General features: G+C 40.5%; 1 non-coding gene across 1 annotated transcript; it reads right to left on the reverse strand.

Moving 5' to 3' along the window:
- Window positions 1-16,157: 16,157 nt before the first annotated feature.
- Window positions 16,158-16,265, reverse strand: LOC112725107 (small nucleolar RNA R71). The gene has a single exon (XR_003164235.1). It is a non-coding gene; the product is annotated as a small nucleolar RNA R71 (small nucleolar RNA).
- Between the last annotated feature and the right edge of the window lie 236 nt (window positions 16,266-16,501).

Genomic DNA, 16,501 nt, shown 5'->3' on the forward strand with positions numbered 1-16,501 from the left:
AATGTAAATTCCATAATCTGAATTCAATGTGACTCAAATGATGAAAGTGCAGAAAATTAAAAGTGTATCAAAGAGAGTCTTCTATTCTAATCCTACTCCTACTCCTATTGCTCTCTAGCAGAGTGACACGCAAGCGCCAAGGGTGTATTGGTAAAGATTCTCTTCAAGAAAACCGCGTTGTAAGTATAGCTCTACCAACAACAATCCTCGGGGGTCAAATTTAGAAGAGGGATTTAGTTGTCACAAGTTCAACCCCAATAGAAATAACCGAAGTATTCAAAGGTCGGGTCATCTCACAAGGAATGGGCAATCATGTGCTTCGACATTGGTTAGAAATCTGGGGTTGTGAGTTATAAGCATGAAAATAAATGGGAATCTTAACAAACAAGTAATCTTAAAATGCAACAATTAATTCAATCAACTAAGCAAAACATAAGCACTTTCAATGAATAAACAATATTCCACTTAATTCTATTGTAACCCAAACAAGAACTACAACTGAAGCAATTGGTTGAGAAAGTTGATTTCAAGTATGAATACTAAAGGTAACTCTTGGCTAGGTTCGGGAATTGGGATCACCATCCTTGTCTAACAACCATACCTTGACAATTATAAGGAACCAAGCTCATTAAGTCTACTCTCAAAGTCTTAAGTACGTGATATCTACCCCTAGACTTGAAGTACGTCAAATGGCCCTGATCACATCAACCCATAAGTCCCAACCTACCTACTAATTAGATTAGTAGTGGGTTGTCGTCAATGAGTATCAAATTGACCACCTAGGGCTCCCAAATCATCAAATCCATTAGACCTAATGACTCAAGTTTACCCAATTCCCTTGACCTAGGCCAAGAGTGAAAAAAGACTACTCCATAATCAAAGTAAACAATTCATCAAACACTTGGTAAGCACTAACAAAAGGCATGTTCAAAATAGCAATTAAATTGAATTCTACAAATACCCACTAACAATTATCAACATACAATCATCCAAACTACTAGACTAAACATAGAAATCATCAATGTAACATCAACAAGTCAAGATTCATAACATTCATGAAATGGGTATAAAATGAGAATTGACAAGAATTCATAAACTATCACAAGATATAAGCAAAATTGTAACAAGAAATTCAAATTGAACAATTAAAACTAGTAATTAACAAGATCCAAGTCACAAATCAACAAGGGAAGATCAAATTAAAACTAGATCTAGAGAGGAACAAGGGTTTCTCCCTCTAGAATAACCAAAGAACCAAAAAACTAGCTAAAAATTATGTTCTAGTGTAAAATGAGTGATCTCCCCCCTTCCCCTTGCATCCTTGGGTCTTTTTCCATGCAGAAACAGCTTGACATTGGGCCTAATGAGCCTCAAAAATTGCCAGGCACGATTTCCTTTAATGAGGTCACGTGCAGCCTTCCACGCGTGCGCGCCAAGTGCGCGTGCACGTCGATAAGAATCTCCTGATTCGCACGGATGCGTCCATCCTTGCGCGCCACTTCCAGCCAATCCCATCCACGCGTGCGCGTGGAGTGCACGAGCACGCCGATGCTGCTTTTCCCAAGATCTCAATTCTTCATGTTCCTCCCTTTTGTACATGCTTTCTCCCTCTCTTCTAAGTCATTCCTACCCTATAATTCCTAAAATTACTCAACAAATACATCACGGCATCGAATGGCAATAGAAGAGGATTAAAATATGGCAATTTTAAGGCAAAATAAGCATGTTTTACATCATAGAGCAATATTGGAAAGTGAACACAAAACCATGCATTTCTTGCGCATAAGTGTGAGAAATATTGATAAAATCCCTCAAAATAAGCACAAGATAAACCACAAAATCGGAGTTTATCAAATTTCCCCACACTTAAACCAAGCATGTCCTCATGCTTAAAATAAAAAGACCAAAGATCATGGTGATAAAGGGTTTATGAAATGCAAACTACCTAAGTGGATGCATGCAACTAATGTAAAATCATCTATATACTTAGTCAAGAGTAAATCTATCCTTCAAGAATACATGTGAGCATATAGGGTGAAAATAGTATGCAATTCATGAATCTTACCAAATTGAATATCACTAAAGAGTGTATATGACTTGCTGAACAAACGCTTGTGAAAGCCGGGAACAACCATTGAGCGTCGAACCCTCACCGGAAGTGTATCCTCTCTATTCGTTCAAGTGTCTAGGGTTCGTCACTCAATCTCCTCCTAATCATGCTTTCCAAGATTTGTCTTTCATCTAACAATCAACAATTACTTAATGCATGCTTACAAGTATCATGAGGTCTTATTCATGGGTTGTAATGGGGCTAGGGTAAAGGTAAGGATGTATATGGTCAAGTGGGTTTAAAATTTGAGTCCTTGATCAACCTAGGGTCCACTAGACACATAGAACAACCTATACAACTACAATATATTCCTAGCTACCCTTGAATTTTACCCTTATTGCATACTCATGCATTCTTTTCAATTTACACCCATATGCATTGTTTTTATTACTCTATCTCGGGGTGTCTTTGTCCCCTTTCATTGCTTTCTTTCTTCTCTTTTTTTTTTTAAGCATCCTCCTTTCTTTGGGTTTCTTTGTAAACCCAAGCGTCAATGCATACAGTTTAATCATCCGCCACATGAGCATGTTCCCAAAATTCTAGAATTTTTCAATTGCACTACAATTATATACTTACATATCTACCCGAATTTCCCAAGTATACCCTCCTAATTGAATGCTACACATCCTAACTTACCTAAGCCAATCAAGGATTCAAATTCAGGGACATTCATGGTTTTTCACTTAGGGTTGTTGATGTGCTCTATTTAAGAACAAAAGGGTTTATCAAAAGCTCAAAATTGGTTAGCAATGGTAGATATAAGGGTTAAGGCTATTTGGGAGAAGCGACTATTGAATTGATGGCCTCAATCATGTAAATGCATTCATACACAAAGCAATGCACATATAGAATCAGACAAAGCAAGGATCACACTCATAAAGAGAGAGATATGCACACAAGAATGGAAATAATGGTTAGAAGATGTAACCATGCAATAGGCTCAAAACTTTCATGCTTGTGTCCTTAGCTCAATTACTATGTTCCAAAATACATTCTTAAAGCAAGTTTATTGCAAAAATTTTCAGAATTTTTGGTAGGTCACCCAGAACACAGTTTCTTGGAAAGAAAGTTATTGTTTTGACCAAGTAATGCTATAGAAACTAACTATCATGCAAAGAGTATTTACAAGCAAAAATAACTACACATGCAATATATAAAAAGAAAAATAAATCCATGGGTATTGAGGAGAAGAGAACGTTACCCATGGAGATCGATTGGACGACCTCCCCACACTTTAGAAATTAGCACGGTCCTCCGTGCTACGAATAATACGCAAGGGGCGGTCGGGACCGGAGCCTTCACTATCCCCTTCATCAGAGCTCCCATCACTCGGGTCTGAGGTGGATGTGAATATTTCGGGTTCCTCCATGCTAGGGGTAACAAAACCCAAAAGCGTCTTGATGTAAGTATATTGGCGGTGGTTGCACCGCTCATATCTATCAAGCTTCCGGTGAAGATCTTCTATCCTTTGATGTGTGGATCTCAGTGGTGGTGATGATGAGTTAGAAGGAAAAAGAAGTGGCGGGGCCATGTCGAGGCTTGGTTTGTTCATGGGAAGGTGTAGGTATTTTCCGCTTGGGACCACATCGCCCTTAGTCGGAACCATAATCTTCTTATCCTTGGCTTCCCAAGAAACACCCGTAGTAGCAACTAAGTCAGACACCAATGCTGGAAATGGCAAATTACCCCAGTCATGAACTTGACTCATCGCTTGCTTGACAAGAGGCGGAATGTTCACCGGCTTCTCCGTGAGAACACACCAAACAAACAAGGCATGGTCCGTTGTGATGGACGACTTGTGGGTGCTAGGCAGCACATAGTGGGATAGGATTTGGGCCCAAGCTCTAGCTTCCACAGTGAGAAAGCGAGCGTCAATGCTCTTGGGCCTCATCCGGAGTCGACCATGGATCCAAAATCCTTTTGGTTCAGCAATGGCTCGGAGAATCGAGTCCCAGTTGAATCCATACTTCTCACACTGACGTAAGACTTCTTGGTAGCCATCCATGTCACTTGGCACTGGTAGGACATTAAGCACTTGCTGAATAGCCTCTTCTGAAACTGAGACTTGCTTCCGGCGCATGTACACCGATTCAAGAGAGGGAAGATGGTAGTTGGTATAAAGTTCTTCCACCCAAGAGAGGTTGATTTCTCTTGGTTTTCGCAAAAGAAACTCCCATCCTCGCTGTTCAATGCGGGGCAAAATATAAGGAGCAACCTTGTCCGGCGGAGCGAGTAGATGCTCGGGGTGATAGTTCCTTACCGCTATGGAGGGGAACATAAGTTCAGAGAAGCGGTTAGGAAACCTTGAAGGATCTTTCGCCGGCTTACCCTTGTCATTCTCATCAATAGGAGCGGGTGTCTTTCCTTTCTTCGATAGGGGTTTGGCTCCTATTGAAGAATGCGACTTAGAATTTGATTTTTGGGGTGCCCTCTTTGCGGCCGGTTTCCTTGGAGCTATCTCTTTGCCTTTCTTGGTGGCCATCCTAAAAAGGGAGAGAAAGAAGGAAAACATTAAACCCAAGAATCGATTTCACAAAAGACATGCAAGTGAATTGTAATGCCCGTGGTAGATGTAAAAGCAAGGGTCATAACACTTGGCATGGGATGCAAGAGGGAGTAATGCATGCAATGGCATGAGAAGAGTAGTCTCAAGCATCCATAATAAAAAGCAAGTCATGTTCAATGATATCTAATTGGCAAGTATCAACTCTAAGCACACAAGTTAGACTCAATGCATTTAAGGAAAAGCAAGTAAATGAGGAAGGAGCACCAAATGGAGAAATATATGGCTAATTTGAGCCAAAATGGTATATGTGCATTTCCTCGAACACTTAGCGTGCAATAATCAAGCAATGAGCAATTATGAGATACTAAACCAATTCATAGCCCAAAATGAAACATCAATCATCATATAGACATCACACAATGGCAAAGGTTAGAGAAAGAATGACAAAAGATCTAGTAATGCAAATTAAGCTCAAATTCAACATCCATGGAGAAATAAAGAAAAGAAAAGGAAAATAAGCAAACAAAAAGCAAGAAACATCGTCATGCAAGTAAAAGAGAGACTAAAGTAAAGCAATAAGAAGTAACTAACTAGAAGAAATAAGATAAGGGAAAATGGAAGTAAAGGAAAAGAAGAAACAAAACCTTGATGAGTATGAAGGAACAAAGTTTAACCTTCTTTTGTGAGGATGAGAGGGAAAATAGAAGAAGTGTAGTGCTTCCGGAAATAGTTGTTGTCACCGGTGAGTGGCCGGAGACAATGGTGGTGGATTGTGGAAGAAGAAGAAGAGAAGGGAAATGATGGATTGAGAAGAGAAAGAAACTAAAGAAGAGAAGAGGTTGAGAGAAAGGAAAATAGGGCAAGGCGTGAAGGCCTTAAATTGACTCGCGCAACCGACATGCGCGCGCAAGGTGCGCTGGCGCGTCGGTGAGAGTGCTAGCAGATGGCGCGGGCGCGTCAGTGGCGCGCGTGCGCAAGAGAGGTTGTGCCTTAGGCACAAAAGTGGCACAAAGTTAGCACAAGTCTCTGGTTTTTATACCAGAGTGAGTCAGTGAGGTAGGCGCGCGGGCGCGCACCCTGCGCGGACGCGTGAGTGCCTGGCGCGAGTTGGGCATGAAGTGGGCATAACTCTCGGGTATTTGGCCCAAGAGTGGGGATTTGCTACCGGCGCACGCGCGCACTGTGCGCTGGCGCGTCGGTGCCCTTTTTCAAAGAACAAATTTTTGTTTTCTTTACTTTTGCACACCGTATCTACAAGAGCATTCTTCCTACCTAATAAAATCAGCAAAACTAACATTCCTATGCATTCAATCAGTCATCAAACGATCACAAAACTCACAAGAAATTAAGAATACTAAGAAGATGGTATAGACAAGGAAGATCTTACCATGGTGGGGTGCCTCCTACCAAGCACTTTTCTTTAACGTCCTTAAGTTGGACGGTCCTTTTCTTAAGCTTCCTCTCTTCTTGGTGCATCCTCCAATATGTACACTTCTATCTCTCTTGGAGGATTGCAACCATGATACTTCTTCACTCTATGTCCATTCACCTTGAAAGTTGCTTCACTTTTGGGATCAAACAATTCCACCACTCCGTAGGGCTTCATCTCCTTCACCTTGAAAGGTCCTTCCCATCTAGAGCGGAGCTTGCCAGGCATAAATCGGAGCCTTGAGTTGTAGAGGAGGACTTCATCTCCTTCTTGAAAGTCCTTCTTCCGAATGTGATGGTCATGGAATGCTTTAGTCTTTTCCTTGTAGATTCGGGCATTCTCATATGACTCATTCCTCAAGCATTCAAGCTCCTCTAATTGTAGCTTCCTAGCTTCACCCGCCTTGGCTAGATCCATGTTGCACTGCTTTACCGCCCAATAGGCTCGATGCTCAATCTCCACCGGAAGGTGGCATGCCTTACCGTAGACGATCCGGAAAGGGCTCATCCCTATCGGAGTCTTATAGGCCGTTCTATATGCCCATAACGCATCTCCTAACTGGAGGCTCCAATCCTTTCCTTGTGGATTGACCACTTTTTCCAAGATTCTCTTGATTTCCCGGTTGGACACTTCCGCTTGCCCATTTGTTTGTGGATGGTAAGCAGTAGCAACCTTATGCGTCATTCCATAGCGCTTGAGCAATGCTTCTACCTTCCTGTTACAAAAGTGGGATCCTTGGTCGCTCACGATTGCTCGTGGCGACCCATAACGGCATACAATGTGATTCCTTATGAAAGAAACAACGGTATTGGCGTCGTTAAGGCAGGTAGGCACGGCCTCTACCCACTTTGACACGTAGTCAACCGCTAATAGAATATACAGATACCCACTAGAGTTGGGAAATGGTCCCATAAAGTCAATGCCCCATACATCAAATATCTCACAGAACAACATAGGTTGCTGAGGCATTTCATCCCTTTGGGATGCATTTCTTGACTTCTGACACTGATGGCAAGACACACATAACCGGTTAGCATCCTTGAATAAGGTTGGCCACCAAAATCCACAATCCAACACCTTTTTAGCGGTCCTTTGTGGGCCAAAGTGGCCACCACATTCGGACGAATGACAAGCTTCAAGAATTGGTTGGAATTCGGATTCCGGGACACACCTTTGGATTACTTGGTCCACGCCTCTCTTCCACAAGTGAGGGTCATCCCAAATATAGTATTTGGAATCACTCCTCAACTTGTCCTTTTGGTTTTTCGAAAAGTTGGGAGAGAAGATTCTTGCAACCAAGTAGTTTGCCATCGGAGCAAACCAAGGAAAGCTATCCAACACAGCATGCAAACTATCCAATGGGAATGAGTCATTGATCGGAAATGGATCAGTTTTTAAATTCTCAATGCGGCTTAAATGATCCACAACCAGGTTTTGAGATCGACTCCGGTCCCTAATCTCAATGTCAAATTCTCGCAAAAGCAAGATCCAACGTATGAGTCTAGGCTTTGACTCATTCTTTGTCAATAAGTACTTTAAAGTTGCATGATTCGTGTATACCACTATCTTTGAACCTAACAAATAAGATCTGAATTTATCTAAATCATGAACAATGGCTAAGAGTTCTTTTTCGGTAGTGGTATAGTTGGATTGTGCTGCATCTAGTGTCTTAGAAGAGTAAGCAATGACATAAGGGAGTTTACCATCGCACTGTGCAAGCGCAGCACCTACAGCATAGTTTGACGCATCGCACATTATCTCAAATGGCAACGTCCAGTTGGGGCCTCGCACGATCGGTGCCGTGGTGAGAACTCTCCTTAGCTCTTCAAAAGCTTTTACACATTCACTGTCAACTCAAAATCCACATCTTTTTGGAGTAGGCGCGACAATGGCAAAGCGATCTTGCTGAAGTCCTTGATAAAGCGCCTATAAAATCCTGCATGTCCCAAAAACGAGCAGACCTCCCTCACGGATGAGGGGTGAGGTAAAGTAGTAATAACATCGACCTTGGCCGGGTCCACAAAAATGCCTTCATGAGAGACTACATGTCCTAACACTATGCCTTGTCGTACCATAAAGTGACATTTTTCAAAATTTAAGACAAGATTGGTGTCAACACATCTAGCTAGGACCTTGTCCAAGCTCTCTAAGCAACAATCGAATGAGATACCATAAACGCTGAAGTCGTCCATGAAAACTTCCAGGCAATTCTCCATTAGATCGGAGAAGACACTCGTCATGCACTGCTGAAAGGTAGCGGGTGCATTACATAGTCCAAATGGCATCCTTTTATAGGCAAAGGTGTCAAACGGACAGGTAAACGTGGTCTTCTCCTGATCTTTAGGAGCAATATGTATCTGAAAATAGCCAGTAAATCCATTAAGAAAACAGTAGTGAGATTTACCTGCCAAGCGGTCTAGCATCTGATCAATGAAGGGTAGGGGGTAATGGTCCTTCCGTGTGGCAACGTTCAATCTTCTGTAGTTAATACATACTCGCCACACATTTTGTATCCTTTTAGTAACCATTTCACCATCGTCCTTCTTGACCGTTGTGATGCCTGACTTCTTGGGAACAACCTGAGCCGGGCTCACCCACTCACTGTCGGAAATTGGGTATATGATATCCGCATCCAGTAATCGAGTGACCTCTTTCTTCACTACATCAAGGATGATTGGGTTGAACCTCCTTTGCGGTTTCCTAACCGGCTTGGCTCCATCCTGGAGAAATATCTTATGCATGCACTTGCGGGGGTCAATTCCCACATTATCTGCTAGGCTCCATCCTATTGCTTTCTTGTACTTTCTTAGAACGTCTAGGAGCTTTCTTTCTTCTTCACTTGAGAGCTCACTAGCAATAATGACCGAAAACCCTTGGTTGTCCTCTAAGAAAGCATATTTCAAATGAGATGGAAGGGGCTTCAGTTCACTTTTTACCTCAAGGTGAGGTTCCTTTTCATCAAGCTCATGGGACTCATTCTTGACAATTTCTTCTTGTTCATCCTCTTGGTCATCCTTCTCCTCACCAGTGGGGTAGCACGACTTGTCGTGGTCTTCCCCTTGCACTTCCGCTACCACTTCATCAATTACATCACATCGGAGCATAGAATGTTCTTCGGGGGGATGTTTCATGGCTTCCTCTAAATTGAACTTGATAGTCTTATCTCCAACCCCAAAGGAAAATACACCGGTGAAGGCATCTAACTTGAATTTGGAGGTTTTGAGGAAGGGTCTACCAAGTAGAACGGAGGATGAGCTTCTATTTTCTGTTGGAGGCATTTCAAGTATGTATAAGTCGACCGGAAAGACCAAATCCTTAATTGCCACAAGTACATCTTCCGCTATTCCCATCACTGTGATCACACTTTTATCGGCTAAGGCAAACCTCGCCGCTGACTTCTTCAATGGAGATAAATTCAACCGCACATAGATAGAAAGCGGCATGATGCTAACACAAGCTCCCAAGTCACACATACAATCATGAAAAGTGTATCCACCAATACAACAAGACACTAAGCATGGTCCCGGGTCACCACATTTTCTTGGAATAGGTTCCATCAAGGAAGAAATTGAACTACCCAGGGATAATGTCTCCAATTTTCCTATCCTATCCTTGTGTGTACATAAGTCTTTCAAAAATTTTGCATACTTTGGAATTTGTTGAATAGCATCAAGGAGCGGTATAGTTACCTCAACCTTTTTGAACACTTGAAGCATGTTCAAATCAAATTCCGGTGTCTTCTTTGCTTTCTTCACCATGGAAGGGAATGGAATAGGAATGGACTCATCCACTATAGCTTTCCTCTTGGGTTCCTTGAGGTTTACCCCTTCTTCCTCGTGCCTTTTATCTACCACCTCTTCTTCGTGTGGAGCTTCAACAACTACCACTTTCTCATGAACATCCTCCGTGCCCCTTGGTGGTATCTCCTCTAATGTAGTCCCCGACCTTAGAGTGATGGCATTGAGACCGCCCTTTGGGTTTGGTTGGGGTTGGGATGGAAGGTTAGAAGAACTTGAGGGTTGGTTGATGTTGTTATTGGGGTTTGGTGGTTGGTTTGACATGTTCATCTTTGAAAGCAAGTTGGTGAGGTTAGCCAATTGAGTACTCAAGGCATCAAATTGAGCCTTGTTGCTCTCATCTCGTTTTTCCATAGCGGCTCTAAGCTCTTCAACTTGATTGTTGGAAGATGGAGGAGTTGGGTTTTGATTTTGTTGTCTATGGTGTGGTGCTTGGTACTTGGTGTAGTTGTTTTGGTTTTGGTTGGAGTGGCTTTGGTTGGCTTGGTAGTTGGTGTTGTTGTGGTGATATTGGGATGAAGATTGGTTATTGTTGTGATGAGAAGGTGAGTTGTTCCATCTTTGGTTTTGATTGCTTCCTTGTGCATTATCTATCCACCTTTGATGTTGACTACCACCTTGATGGTAATTGTTTTGACCTTGAGAAGGGTAGGGTGGACGGTTGTTGTAATTCACATTGGCTACCACAAGAGCATGTTCCTCTTGAATTTGATGGCATTGGTCGGTGTAATGTGTGGTGCTAGAGCACAAACCACAAATTCTAGGAGGGCCTTCATGTTGAGCAACTAGAGGTGGGGCTTGGACGGCTTTGATGGAGTAGTTTTCCTTTTGATCCTTTGAATTTGTGTAAGGATGGTGGTCATATCCCCAAGTGCCTTGGTTAAGCTTGATTTGGAAGGGGATGGTTCTACCATACCCTTAAGGGGATTACTCCTCACTCTTGTGTGTTGTGTAGATTCGGCAACATTCTTTATCAAATCCCAAGCTTCTCCCTCCGTCTTGTTTTTCGAAAGGGAGCCACCACTAGAAGCGGTGAGCAATCTTCTATCCTCCGTACAAAGACCTCCGGTAAAGTAGCTGATGAGCAAGTTAGTGGTCATTTCGTGGTGTGGACATGACTCCAATAACCTCTTGAACCGATACCAATACTCGTACAAACTCTCTTGGTCTCTTTGCATTATGCCCGAAATCTCTTTCTGGATGTAGTCGGTCTTCTCCGATGGAAAGAATTTATCAAGAAACTCTCTTCTCAAGAAATCCCAATTAGTCACAATCTCATCCGGTAGCGAATAGAACCATGTTTTTGCTTGCGCTTCAAGAGAGAATGGGAAGGCAAAAACCATGATAGCTACCTCATCGGCTCCATGCCTTCGAGCCGTAGAACAAGCAACTTGAAAATCCTTTAAATGTCAGATGGGGTCTTGACCCGGCAACCCATGATACTTAGGAAGTAGATTTATCAAGCTACTCTTCAACTCAAAGTTCGGATCAAGGTTAGGATACCTTGCTTGCAACGGTTGAAGTATGATATCTGGAGCTCCTTGCTCATGAAAAGTGATCCGGCGTGGCTCCGCCATGTGTGGCTCACCTGTAGGATGCAAAGATGTATTAGTGGTGCCAACAGAAGAATAGGAAGTAACAGACTCCAAGTCACTCTCGATAACGTCTAGTGATTCGGTGTTTTCCCCAAGAGAGGCCGAAGTACTAGGTGTATAGTCCAACCACTGCCTAGCTTGCCGAGTGTATAATAAAGTCCTTTCGATCTCGGGATCAAAATTGGCCAAGCTAGAATTCGGTTGAGACCAATATCTAAACTATGCCTAAGTAAGTAAAAGAGTAAACTATCTACAATATTCACATATTCACATAACCAATATCAAGGCATACGTTGCAACCATTCCCCGGCAACGGTGCCAAAAATTTGACACGCAAGCGTCAAGGGTGTATTGGTAAAGATTCTCTTCAAGAAAACCGCGTTGTAAGTATAGCTCTACCAACAACAATCGTCGGCGATCAAATTTAGAAGAGGGATTTGGTTGTCACAAGTTCAACCCCAATAGAAATAACCGAATTATTCAAACCTCGGGTCGTCTCACAAGGAATGGGCAATCATGTGCTTCGACAATGGTTAGAAATCCGGGGTTGTGAGTTATAACAATGAAAATAAATAGGAATCATAACAAAATAGTAATCTTAAAATGCAACAATTAATTCAATCAACTAAGCAAAACATAAGCACTTTCAATGAATAAACAATATTCCACTTAATTCTATTGTAACCCAAACACGAACTACAACTGAAGCAATTGGTTGAGAAAGTTGATTTCAAGTATGAATACTAAAGGTAACTCTTGGCTAGGTTCGGGAATTGGGATCACCATCCTTGTCTAACAACTATACCTTGACAATTATAAGGAACTGATGAGCGGATAATTTATACGCTTTTTGGCATTGTTTTTAGTATGTTTTTAGTAGGATCTAGTTACTTTTAGGGATGTTTTCATTAGTTTTTATGATAAATTCACATTTCTGGACTTTACTATGAGTTTGTGTGTTTTTCTATGATTTCAGGTATTTTCTGACTGAAATTGAGGGACGTGAGCAAAAATCAGACCCAGAGGTTGAAGAAGGACTGCTGATGCTGTTGGATTCTGACCTCCCTGCACTCAAAGTGGATTTTCTGGAGCTACAGAACTCAAAATGGCGTGCTTCTAATTGCGTTGGAAGGTAGACATCCAGGGCTTTCCAGCAATATATAATAGTCCATACTTTGCCCAAGTTTAGACGATGCAAACTGGCGTTCAACGCCAGCTCTCTGCCCAATTCTGGAGTTCAGCGCCAGAAATGGATCAAAAACCAGAGTTGAACGCCAGAAATGGATCAAAACCTGGCGTTCAACTCCACAAATGGCCTCTGCACGTGGAAAGTTAAGGCTCAGCCCAAGCACACACCAAGTGGGCCCCGAAAGTGGATTTATGCATCAATTACTTACTTCTATAAACCCTAGTAGCTAGTTTATTAAAAATAGAGCTTTTTATCATTGTATTCGTAGTCTTGGTTACTCCGGTTCCCCTCTGGGGCCGAGACCAATGAACTCCATTATCACTTATGTATTTTCAACGGTAGAGTTTCTACACTCCATAGATTAAGGTGTGGAGCTCTGCTGTTCCTCAAAGATTAATGCAAAGTACTACTGTTTTCTATTCAATCCATCTTGTTTCGCTTCTAAGATATTCATTCGCACTTCAACCTGAATGTGATGAACGTGACAATCATCATCATTCCCTATGAACGCGTGCCTGACAACCACCTCCTTTCTACATTAGACTGAATGAGTATCTCTTAGATCTCTTAATCGGAATCTTCGTGGTGTAAGCTAGAATGATGGCGGCATTCAAGAGAATCCGAAAGGTCTAAACCTTGTCTGTGGTATTCCAAGTAGGATTCAATGATTGAATGACTGTGACGAGCTCCAAACTCGCGATTGCTGGGCGTAGTGACAGAACGCAAAAGGATAGTAAATCCTATTCCAGCATGATCGAGAACCGACAGATGAATAGCCGTGCCGTGACAAGGTGCGTTGACCATTTTCACTGAGAGGATAAGATGAAACCATTGACAAGGGTGATGCCTCCAGACGATTAGCCGTGCCGTGACAGGGCATTTGGATCATTTTATCGAGAGAAGACCGAAAGTAGCCATTGACAATGGTGATGTATCACATAAAGCCAGCCATGGAAAGGAGTAAGACTGATTGGATGAAGATAGCAGGAAAGTAGAGGTTCAAAGGAACGAAAGCATCTCTATTCGCTTATCTGAAATTCTCACCGATGATTTACATAAGTATTTCTATCCCTATTTTATTATTTAAATTCGAAAACTCCATTACTATTTTATATCCGCCTGACTGAGATTTACAAGGTGACCATAGCTTGCTTCATACCAACAATCTCCGTGGGATTCGACCCTTACTCACGTAAGGTATTACTTGGACGACCCAGTGCACTTGCTGGTTAGTTGTGCGAAGTTGTGAACCATGGTATTGGCATCATATTTTTGGCGCCATTACCAGGTAAAGAAAGAGCGATGAATTTTACATAATCAAAGTGTAATCACAATTTCTGCGCACCAAGTTTTTGGCGCCGTTGCCGGGGATTGTTCGAGTTTGGACAACTGACGGTTCATCTTGTTGCTCAGATTAGGTAATTTTCTTTTTGTTTTATTTTCAAAAATTTTTCAAGATCTTTCAAAAATTTCTCCTTTGTTTTCGAAAAATTTCAAAAAAAAAAAAATTTGTTTTCAAAAATATATTTTTCTTCAAAATTTTTAAGAATGAATTCTAGTGTTTCATATAATATGTTTTAGCTTGGCTGGCTATTAAGCCATGTCTAACTCCCAGGATTTTGATTGAGGACTATGAATTCATTGCTTCCTTTTTCCTAAATATTTTCGAAAAAAATTAAAAGAAAATACAAAAAAATCATAAAATCATAAAAATCAAAAATATTTTGTGTTTCTTGTTTGAGTCTTGAGTCATGTTATAAGTTTGGTGTCAATTGCATGTGCATCTTGCATTTTTCGAAAATTCTCATGCATTCATAGTGTTCTTCATGATCTTCAAGTTGTTCTTGGTAAGTCTTCTTGTTTGATCTTTGCATTTGCATGTTTTGTGTCTTTTCTTGTTTTTCATATGCATTCTTGAATTCTTAGTGTCTAAGCATTAAAGAATTCTAAGTTTGGTGTCTTGCATGTTTTCTTTGCATTAAAAATTTTTCAAAAAAATATGTTCTTGATGTTCATCATGATCTTCATAGTGTTCTTGGTGTTCATCTTGACATTCATAGCATTCTTGCATGCATTCATTGTTTTGATCCATAACTTTCATGCATTGCATCATTTTTCTTATTTTTCTCTCTCATCATAAAAATTTAAAAATCAAAAAAATATCTTTCCCTTTTTCTCTCATCAAATTCGAAAATTTGGATTGACTTTTTCAAAAATTTTTAAAATCAAGTTGTTTCTTATGAGTCAAATCAAATTTTCAATTTGAAAATCTTATCTTTTTCAAAATCTTTTTCAAAAATCAAATCTTTTTCAAATTTCTTAGTTATTTTCGAAAATTCCAAAAATATTTTTCAAAAATATTTTTCTTATTTTTTATATCAAATTTTCGAAAATAACAACAATTAATGTTTTGATTCAAAAATTTCAAGTTTGTTACTTGCTTGTTAAGAAAGATTCAAACTTTAAGTTCTAGAATCATATCTTGTGATTTCTTGTGAATCAAGTCATTAATTGTGATTTTAAAAATCAAATCTTTTTCAAAACTAACTTCAATCATATCTTTTCAAAAATATCTTCTTATCTTATCTTTTTCAAAAAAAAACTTGACTTCAAAATATCTTCTCTAACTTCCCAACTCCTTATCTTTTCAAAATTTGTTCCAACCAACTAACTAACTTTTTGTTTGTTTCTTATCTTTTTCAAAACTACCTAACTAACTCTCTCTCTCTCTCTCATTTTCGAAAATATCTTCCCCCTTTTTCAAACTTTCTTTTTTTAATTAACTAATTATTTTAATTTTTTTTTAATTTTTGAAAATCACCAACCTTTTTCAAAAATAATTTTCGAAAATCACTAACTCTTTTTCAAAAATTATTTTCGAAAATTCTCTTTCTCTCTCATCTCCTTCTTTTCTTCTACTCACACAGGAGAACCTCTATACCTGTGGTAAAAAGGATCCCTATTATTATTATTTTTCTGTGCCCTCTTCTTTGTCATATGAGCAGGAGCAAGGACAAGAATATTCTTATTGAGGCAGATCCAGAACCTAAAAGGACTCTGAAGAGAAAATTAAGAGAAGCTAAATTACAACTATCCAGCAAGCACCTGTCAGGAATTTTCGAACAAGAAGAGGAGATGGCAGCCGAAAATAATAATAATGCAAGGAGGATGCTTGATGACTTTACTGCACCTAATTCCAATTTACATGGAAGAAGCATCTCCATTCCTGCCATTGGAGCAAACAACTTTGAGCTGAAACCTCAGTTAGTTTCTCTGATGCAGTAGAACTGCAAGTTTCATGGACTTCCATCTGAAGATCCTTTTCAGTTCTTAACTGAATTCTTGCAGATATGTGATACTGTTAAGACTAATGGAGTAGATCCTGAAGTCTACAGGCTCATGCTTTTCCCTTTTGCTGTAAGAGACAGAGCTAGAATATGGTTGGACTCTCAACCTAAAGATAGCCTGAACTCTTGGGATAAGCTGGTCACGGCTTTTTTAGCCAAGTTCTTTCCTCCTCAAAAGCTGAGCAAGCTTAGAGTGGATGTTCAAACCTTCAAACAAAAAGATGGTGAATCCCTCTATGAAGCTTGGGAAAGATACAAACAACTGACCAAAAAGTGTCCTTCTGACATGCTTTCAGAATGGACCATCCTGGATATATTCTATGATGATTTATCTGAGTTATCAAAGATGTCATTGGATACTTCTGCAGGTGGATCCATTCACCTAAAGAAAACGCCTGCAGAAGCTCAAGAACTCATTGACATGGTTGCTAATAACCAGTTCATGTACACTTCTGAGAGGAATCCTGTGAGTAATGGGACGCCTATGAAGAAGGGAGTTCTTGAAGTTGATACTCTGAATGCCATATT

Source organism: Arachis hypogaea, chromosome 11, assembly GCF_003086295.3.
Source record: "Arachis hypogaea cultivar Tifrunner chromosome 11, arahy.Tifrunner.gnm2.J5K5, whole genome shotgun sequence".
Taxonomy (NCBI): domain Eukaryota; kingdom Viridiplantae; phylum Streptophyta; class Magnoliopsida; order Fabales; family Fabaceae; genus Arachis; species Arachis hypogaea.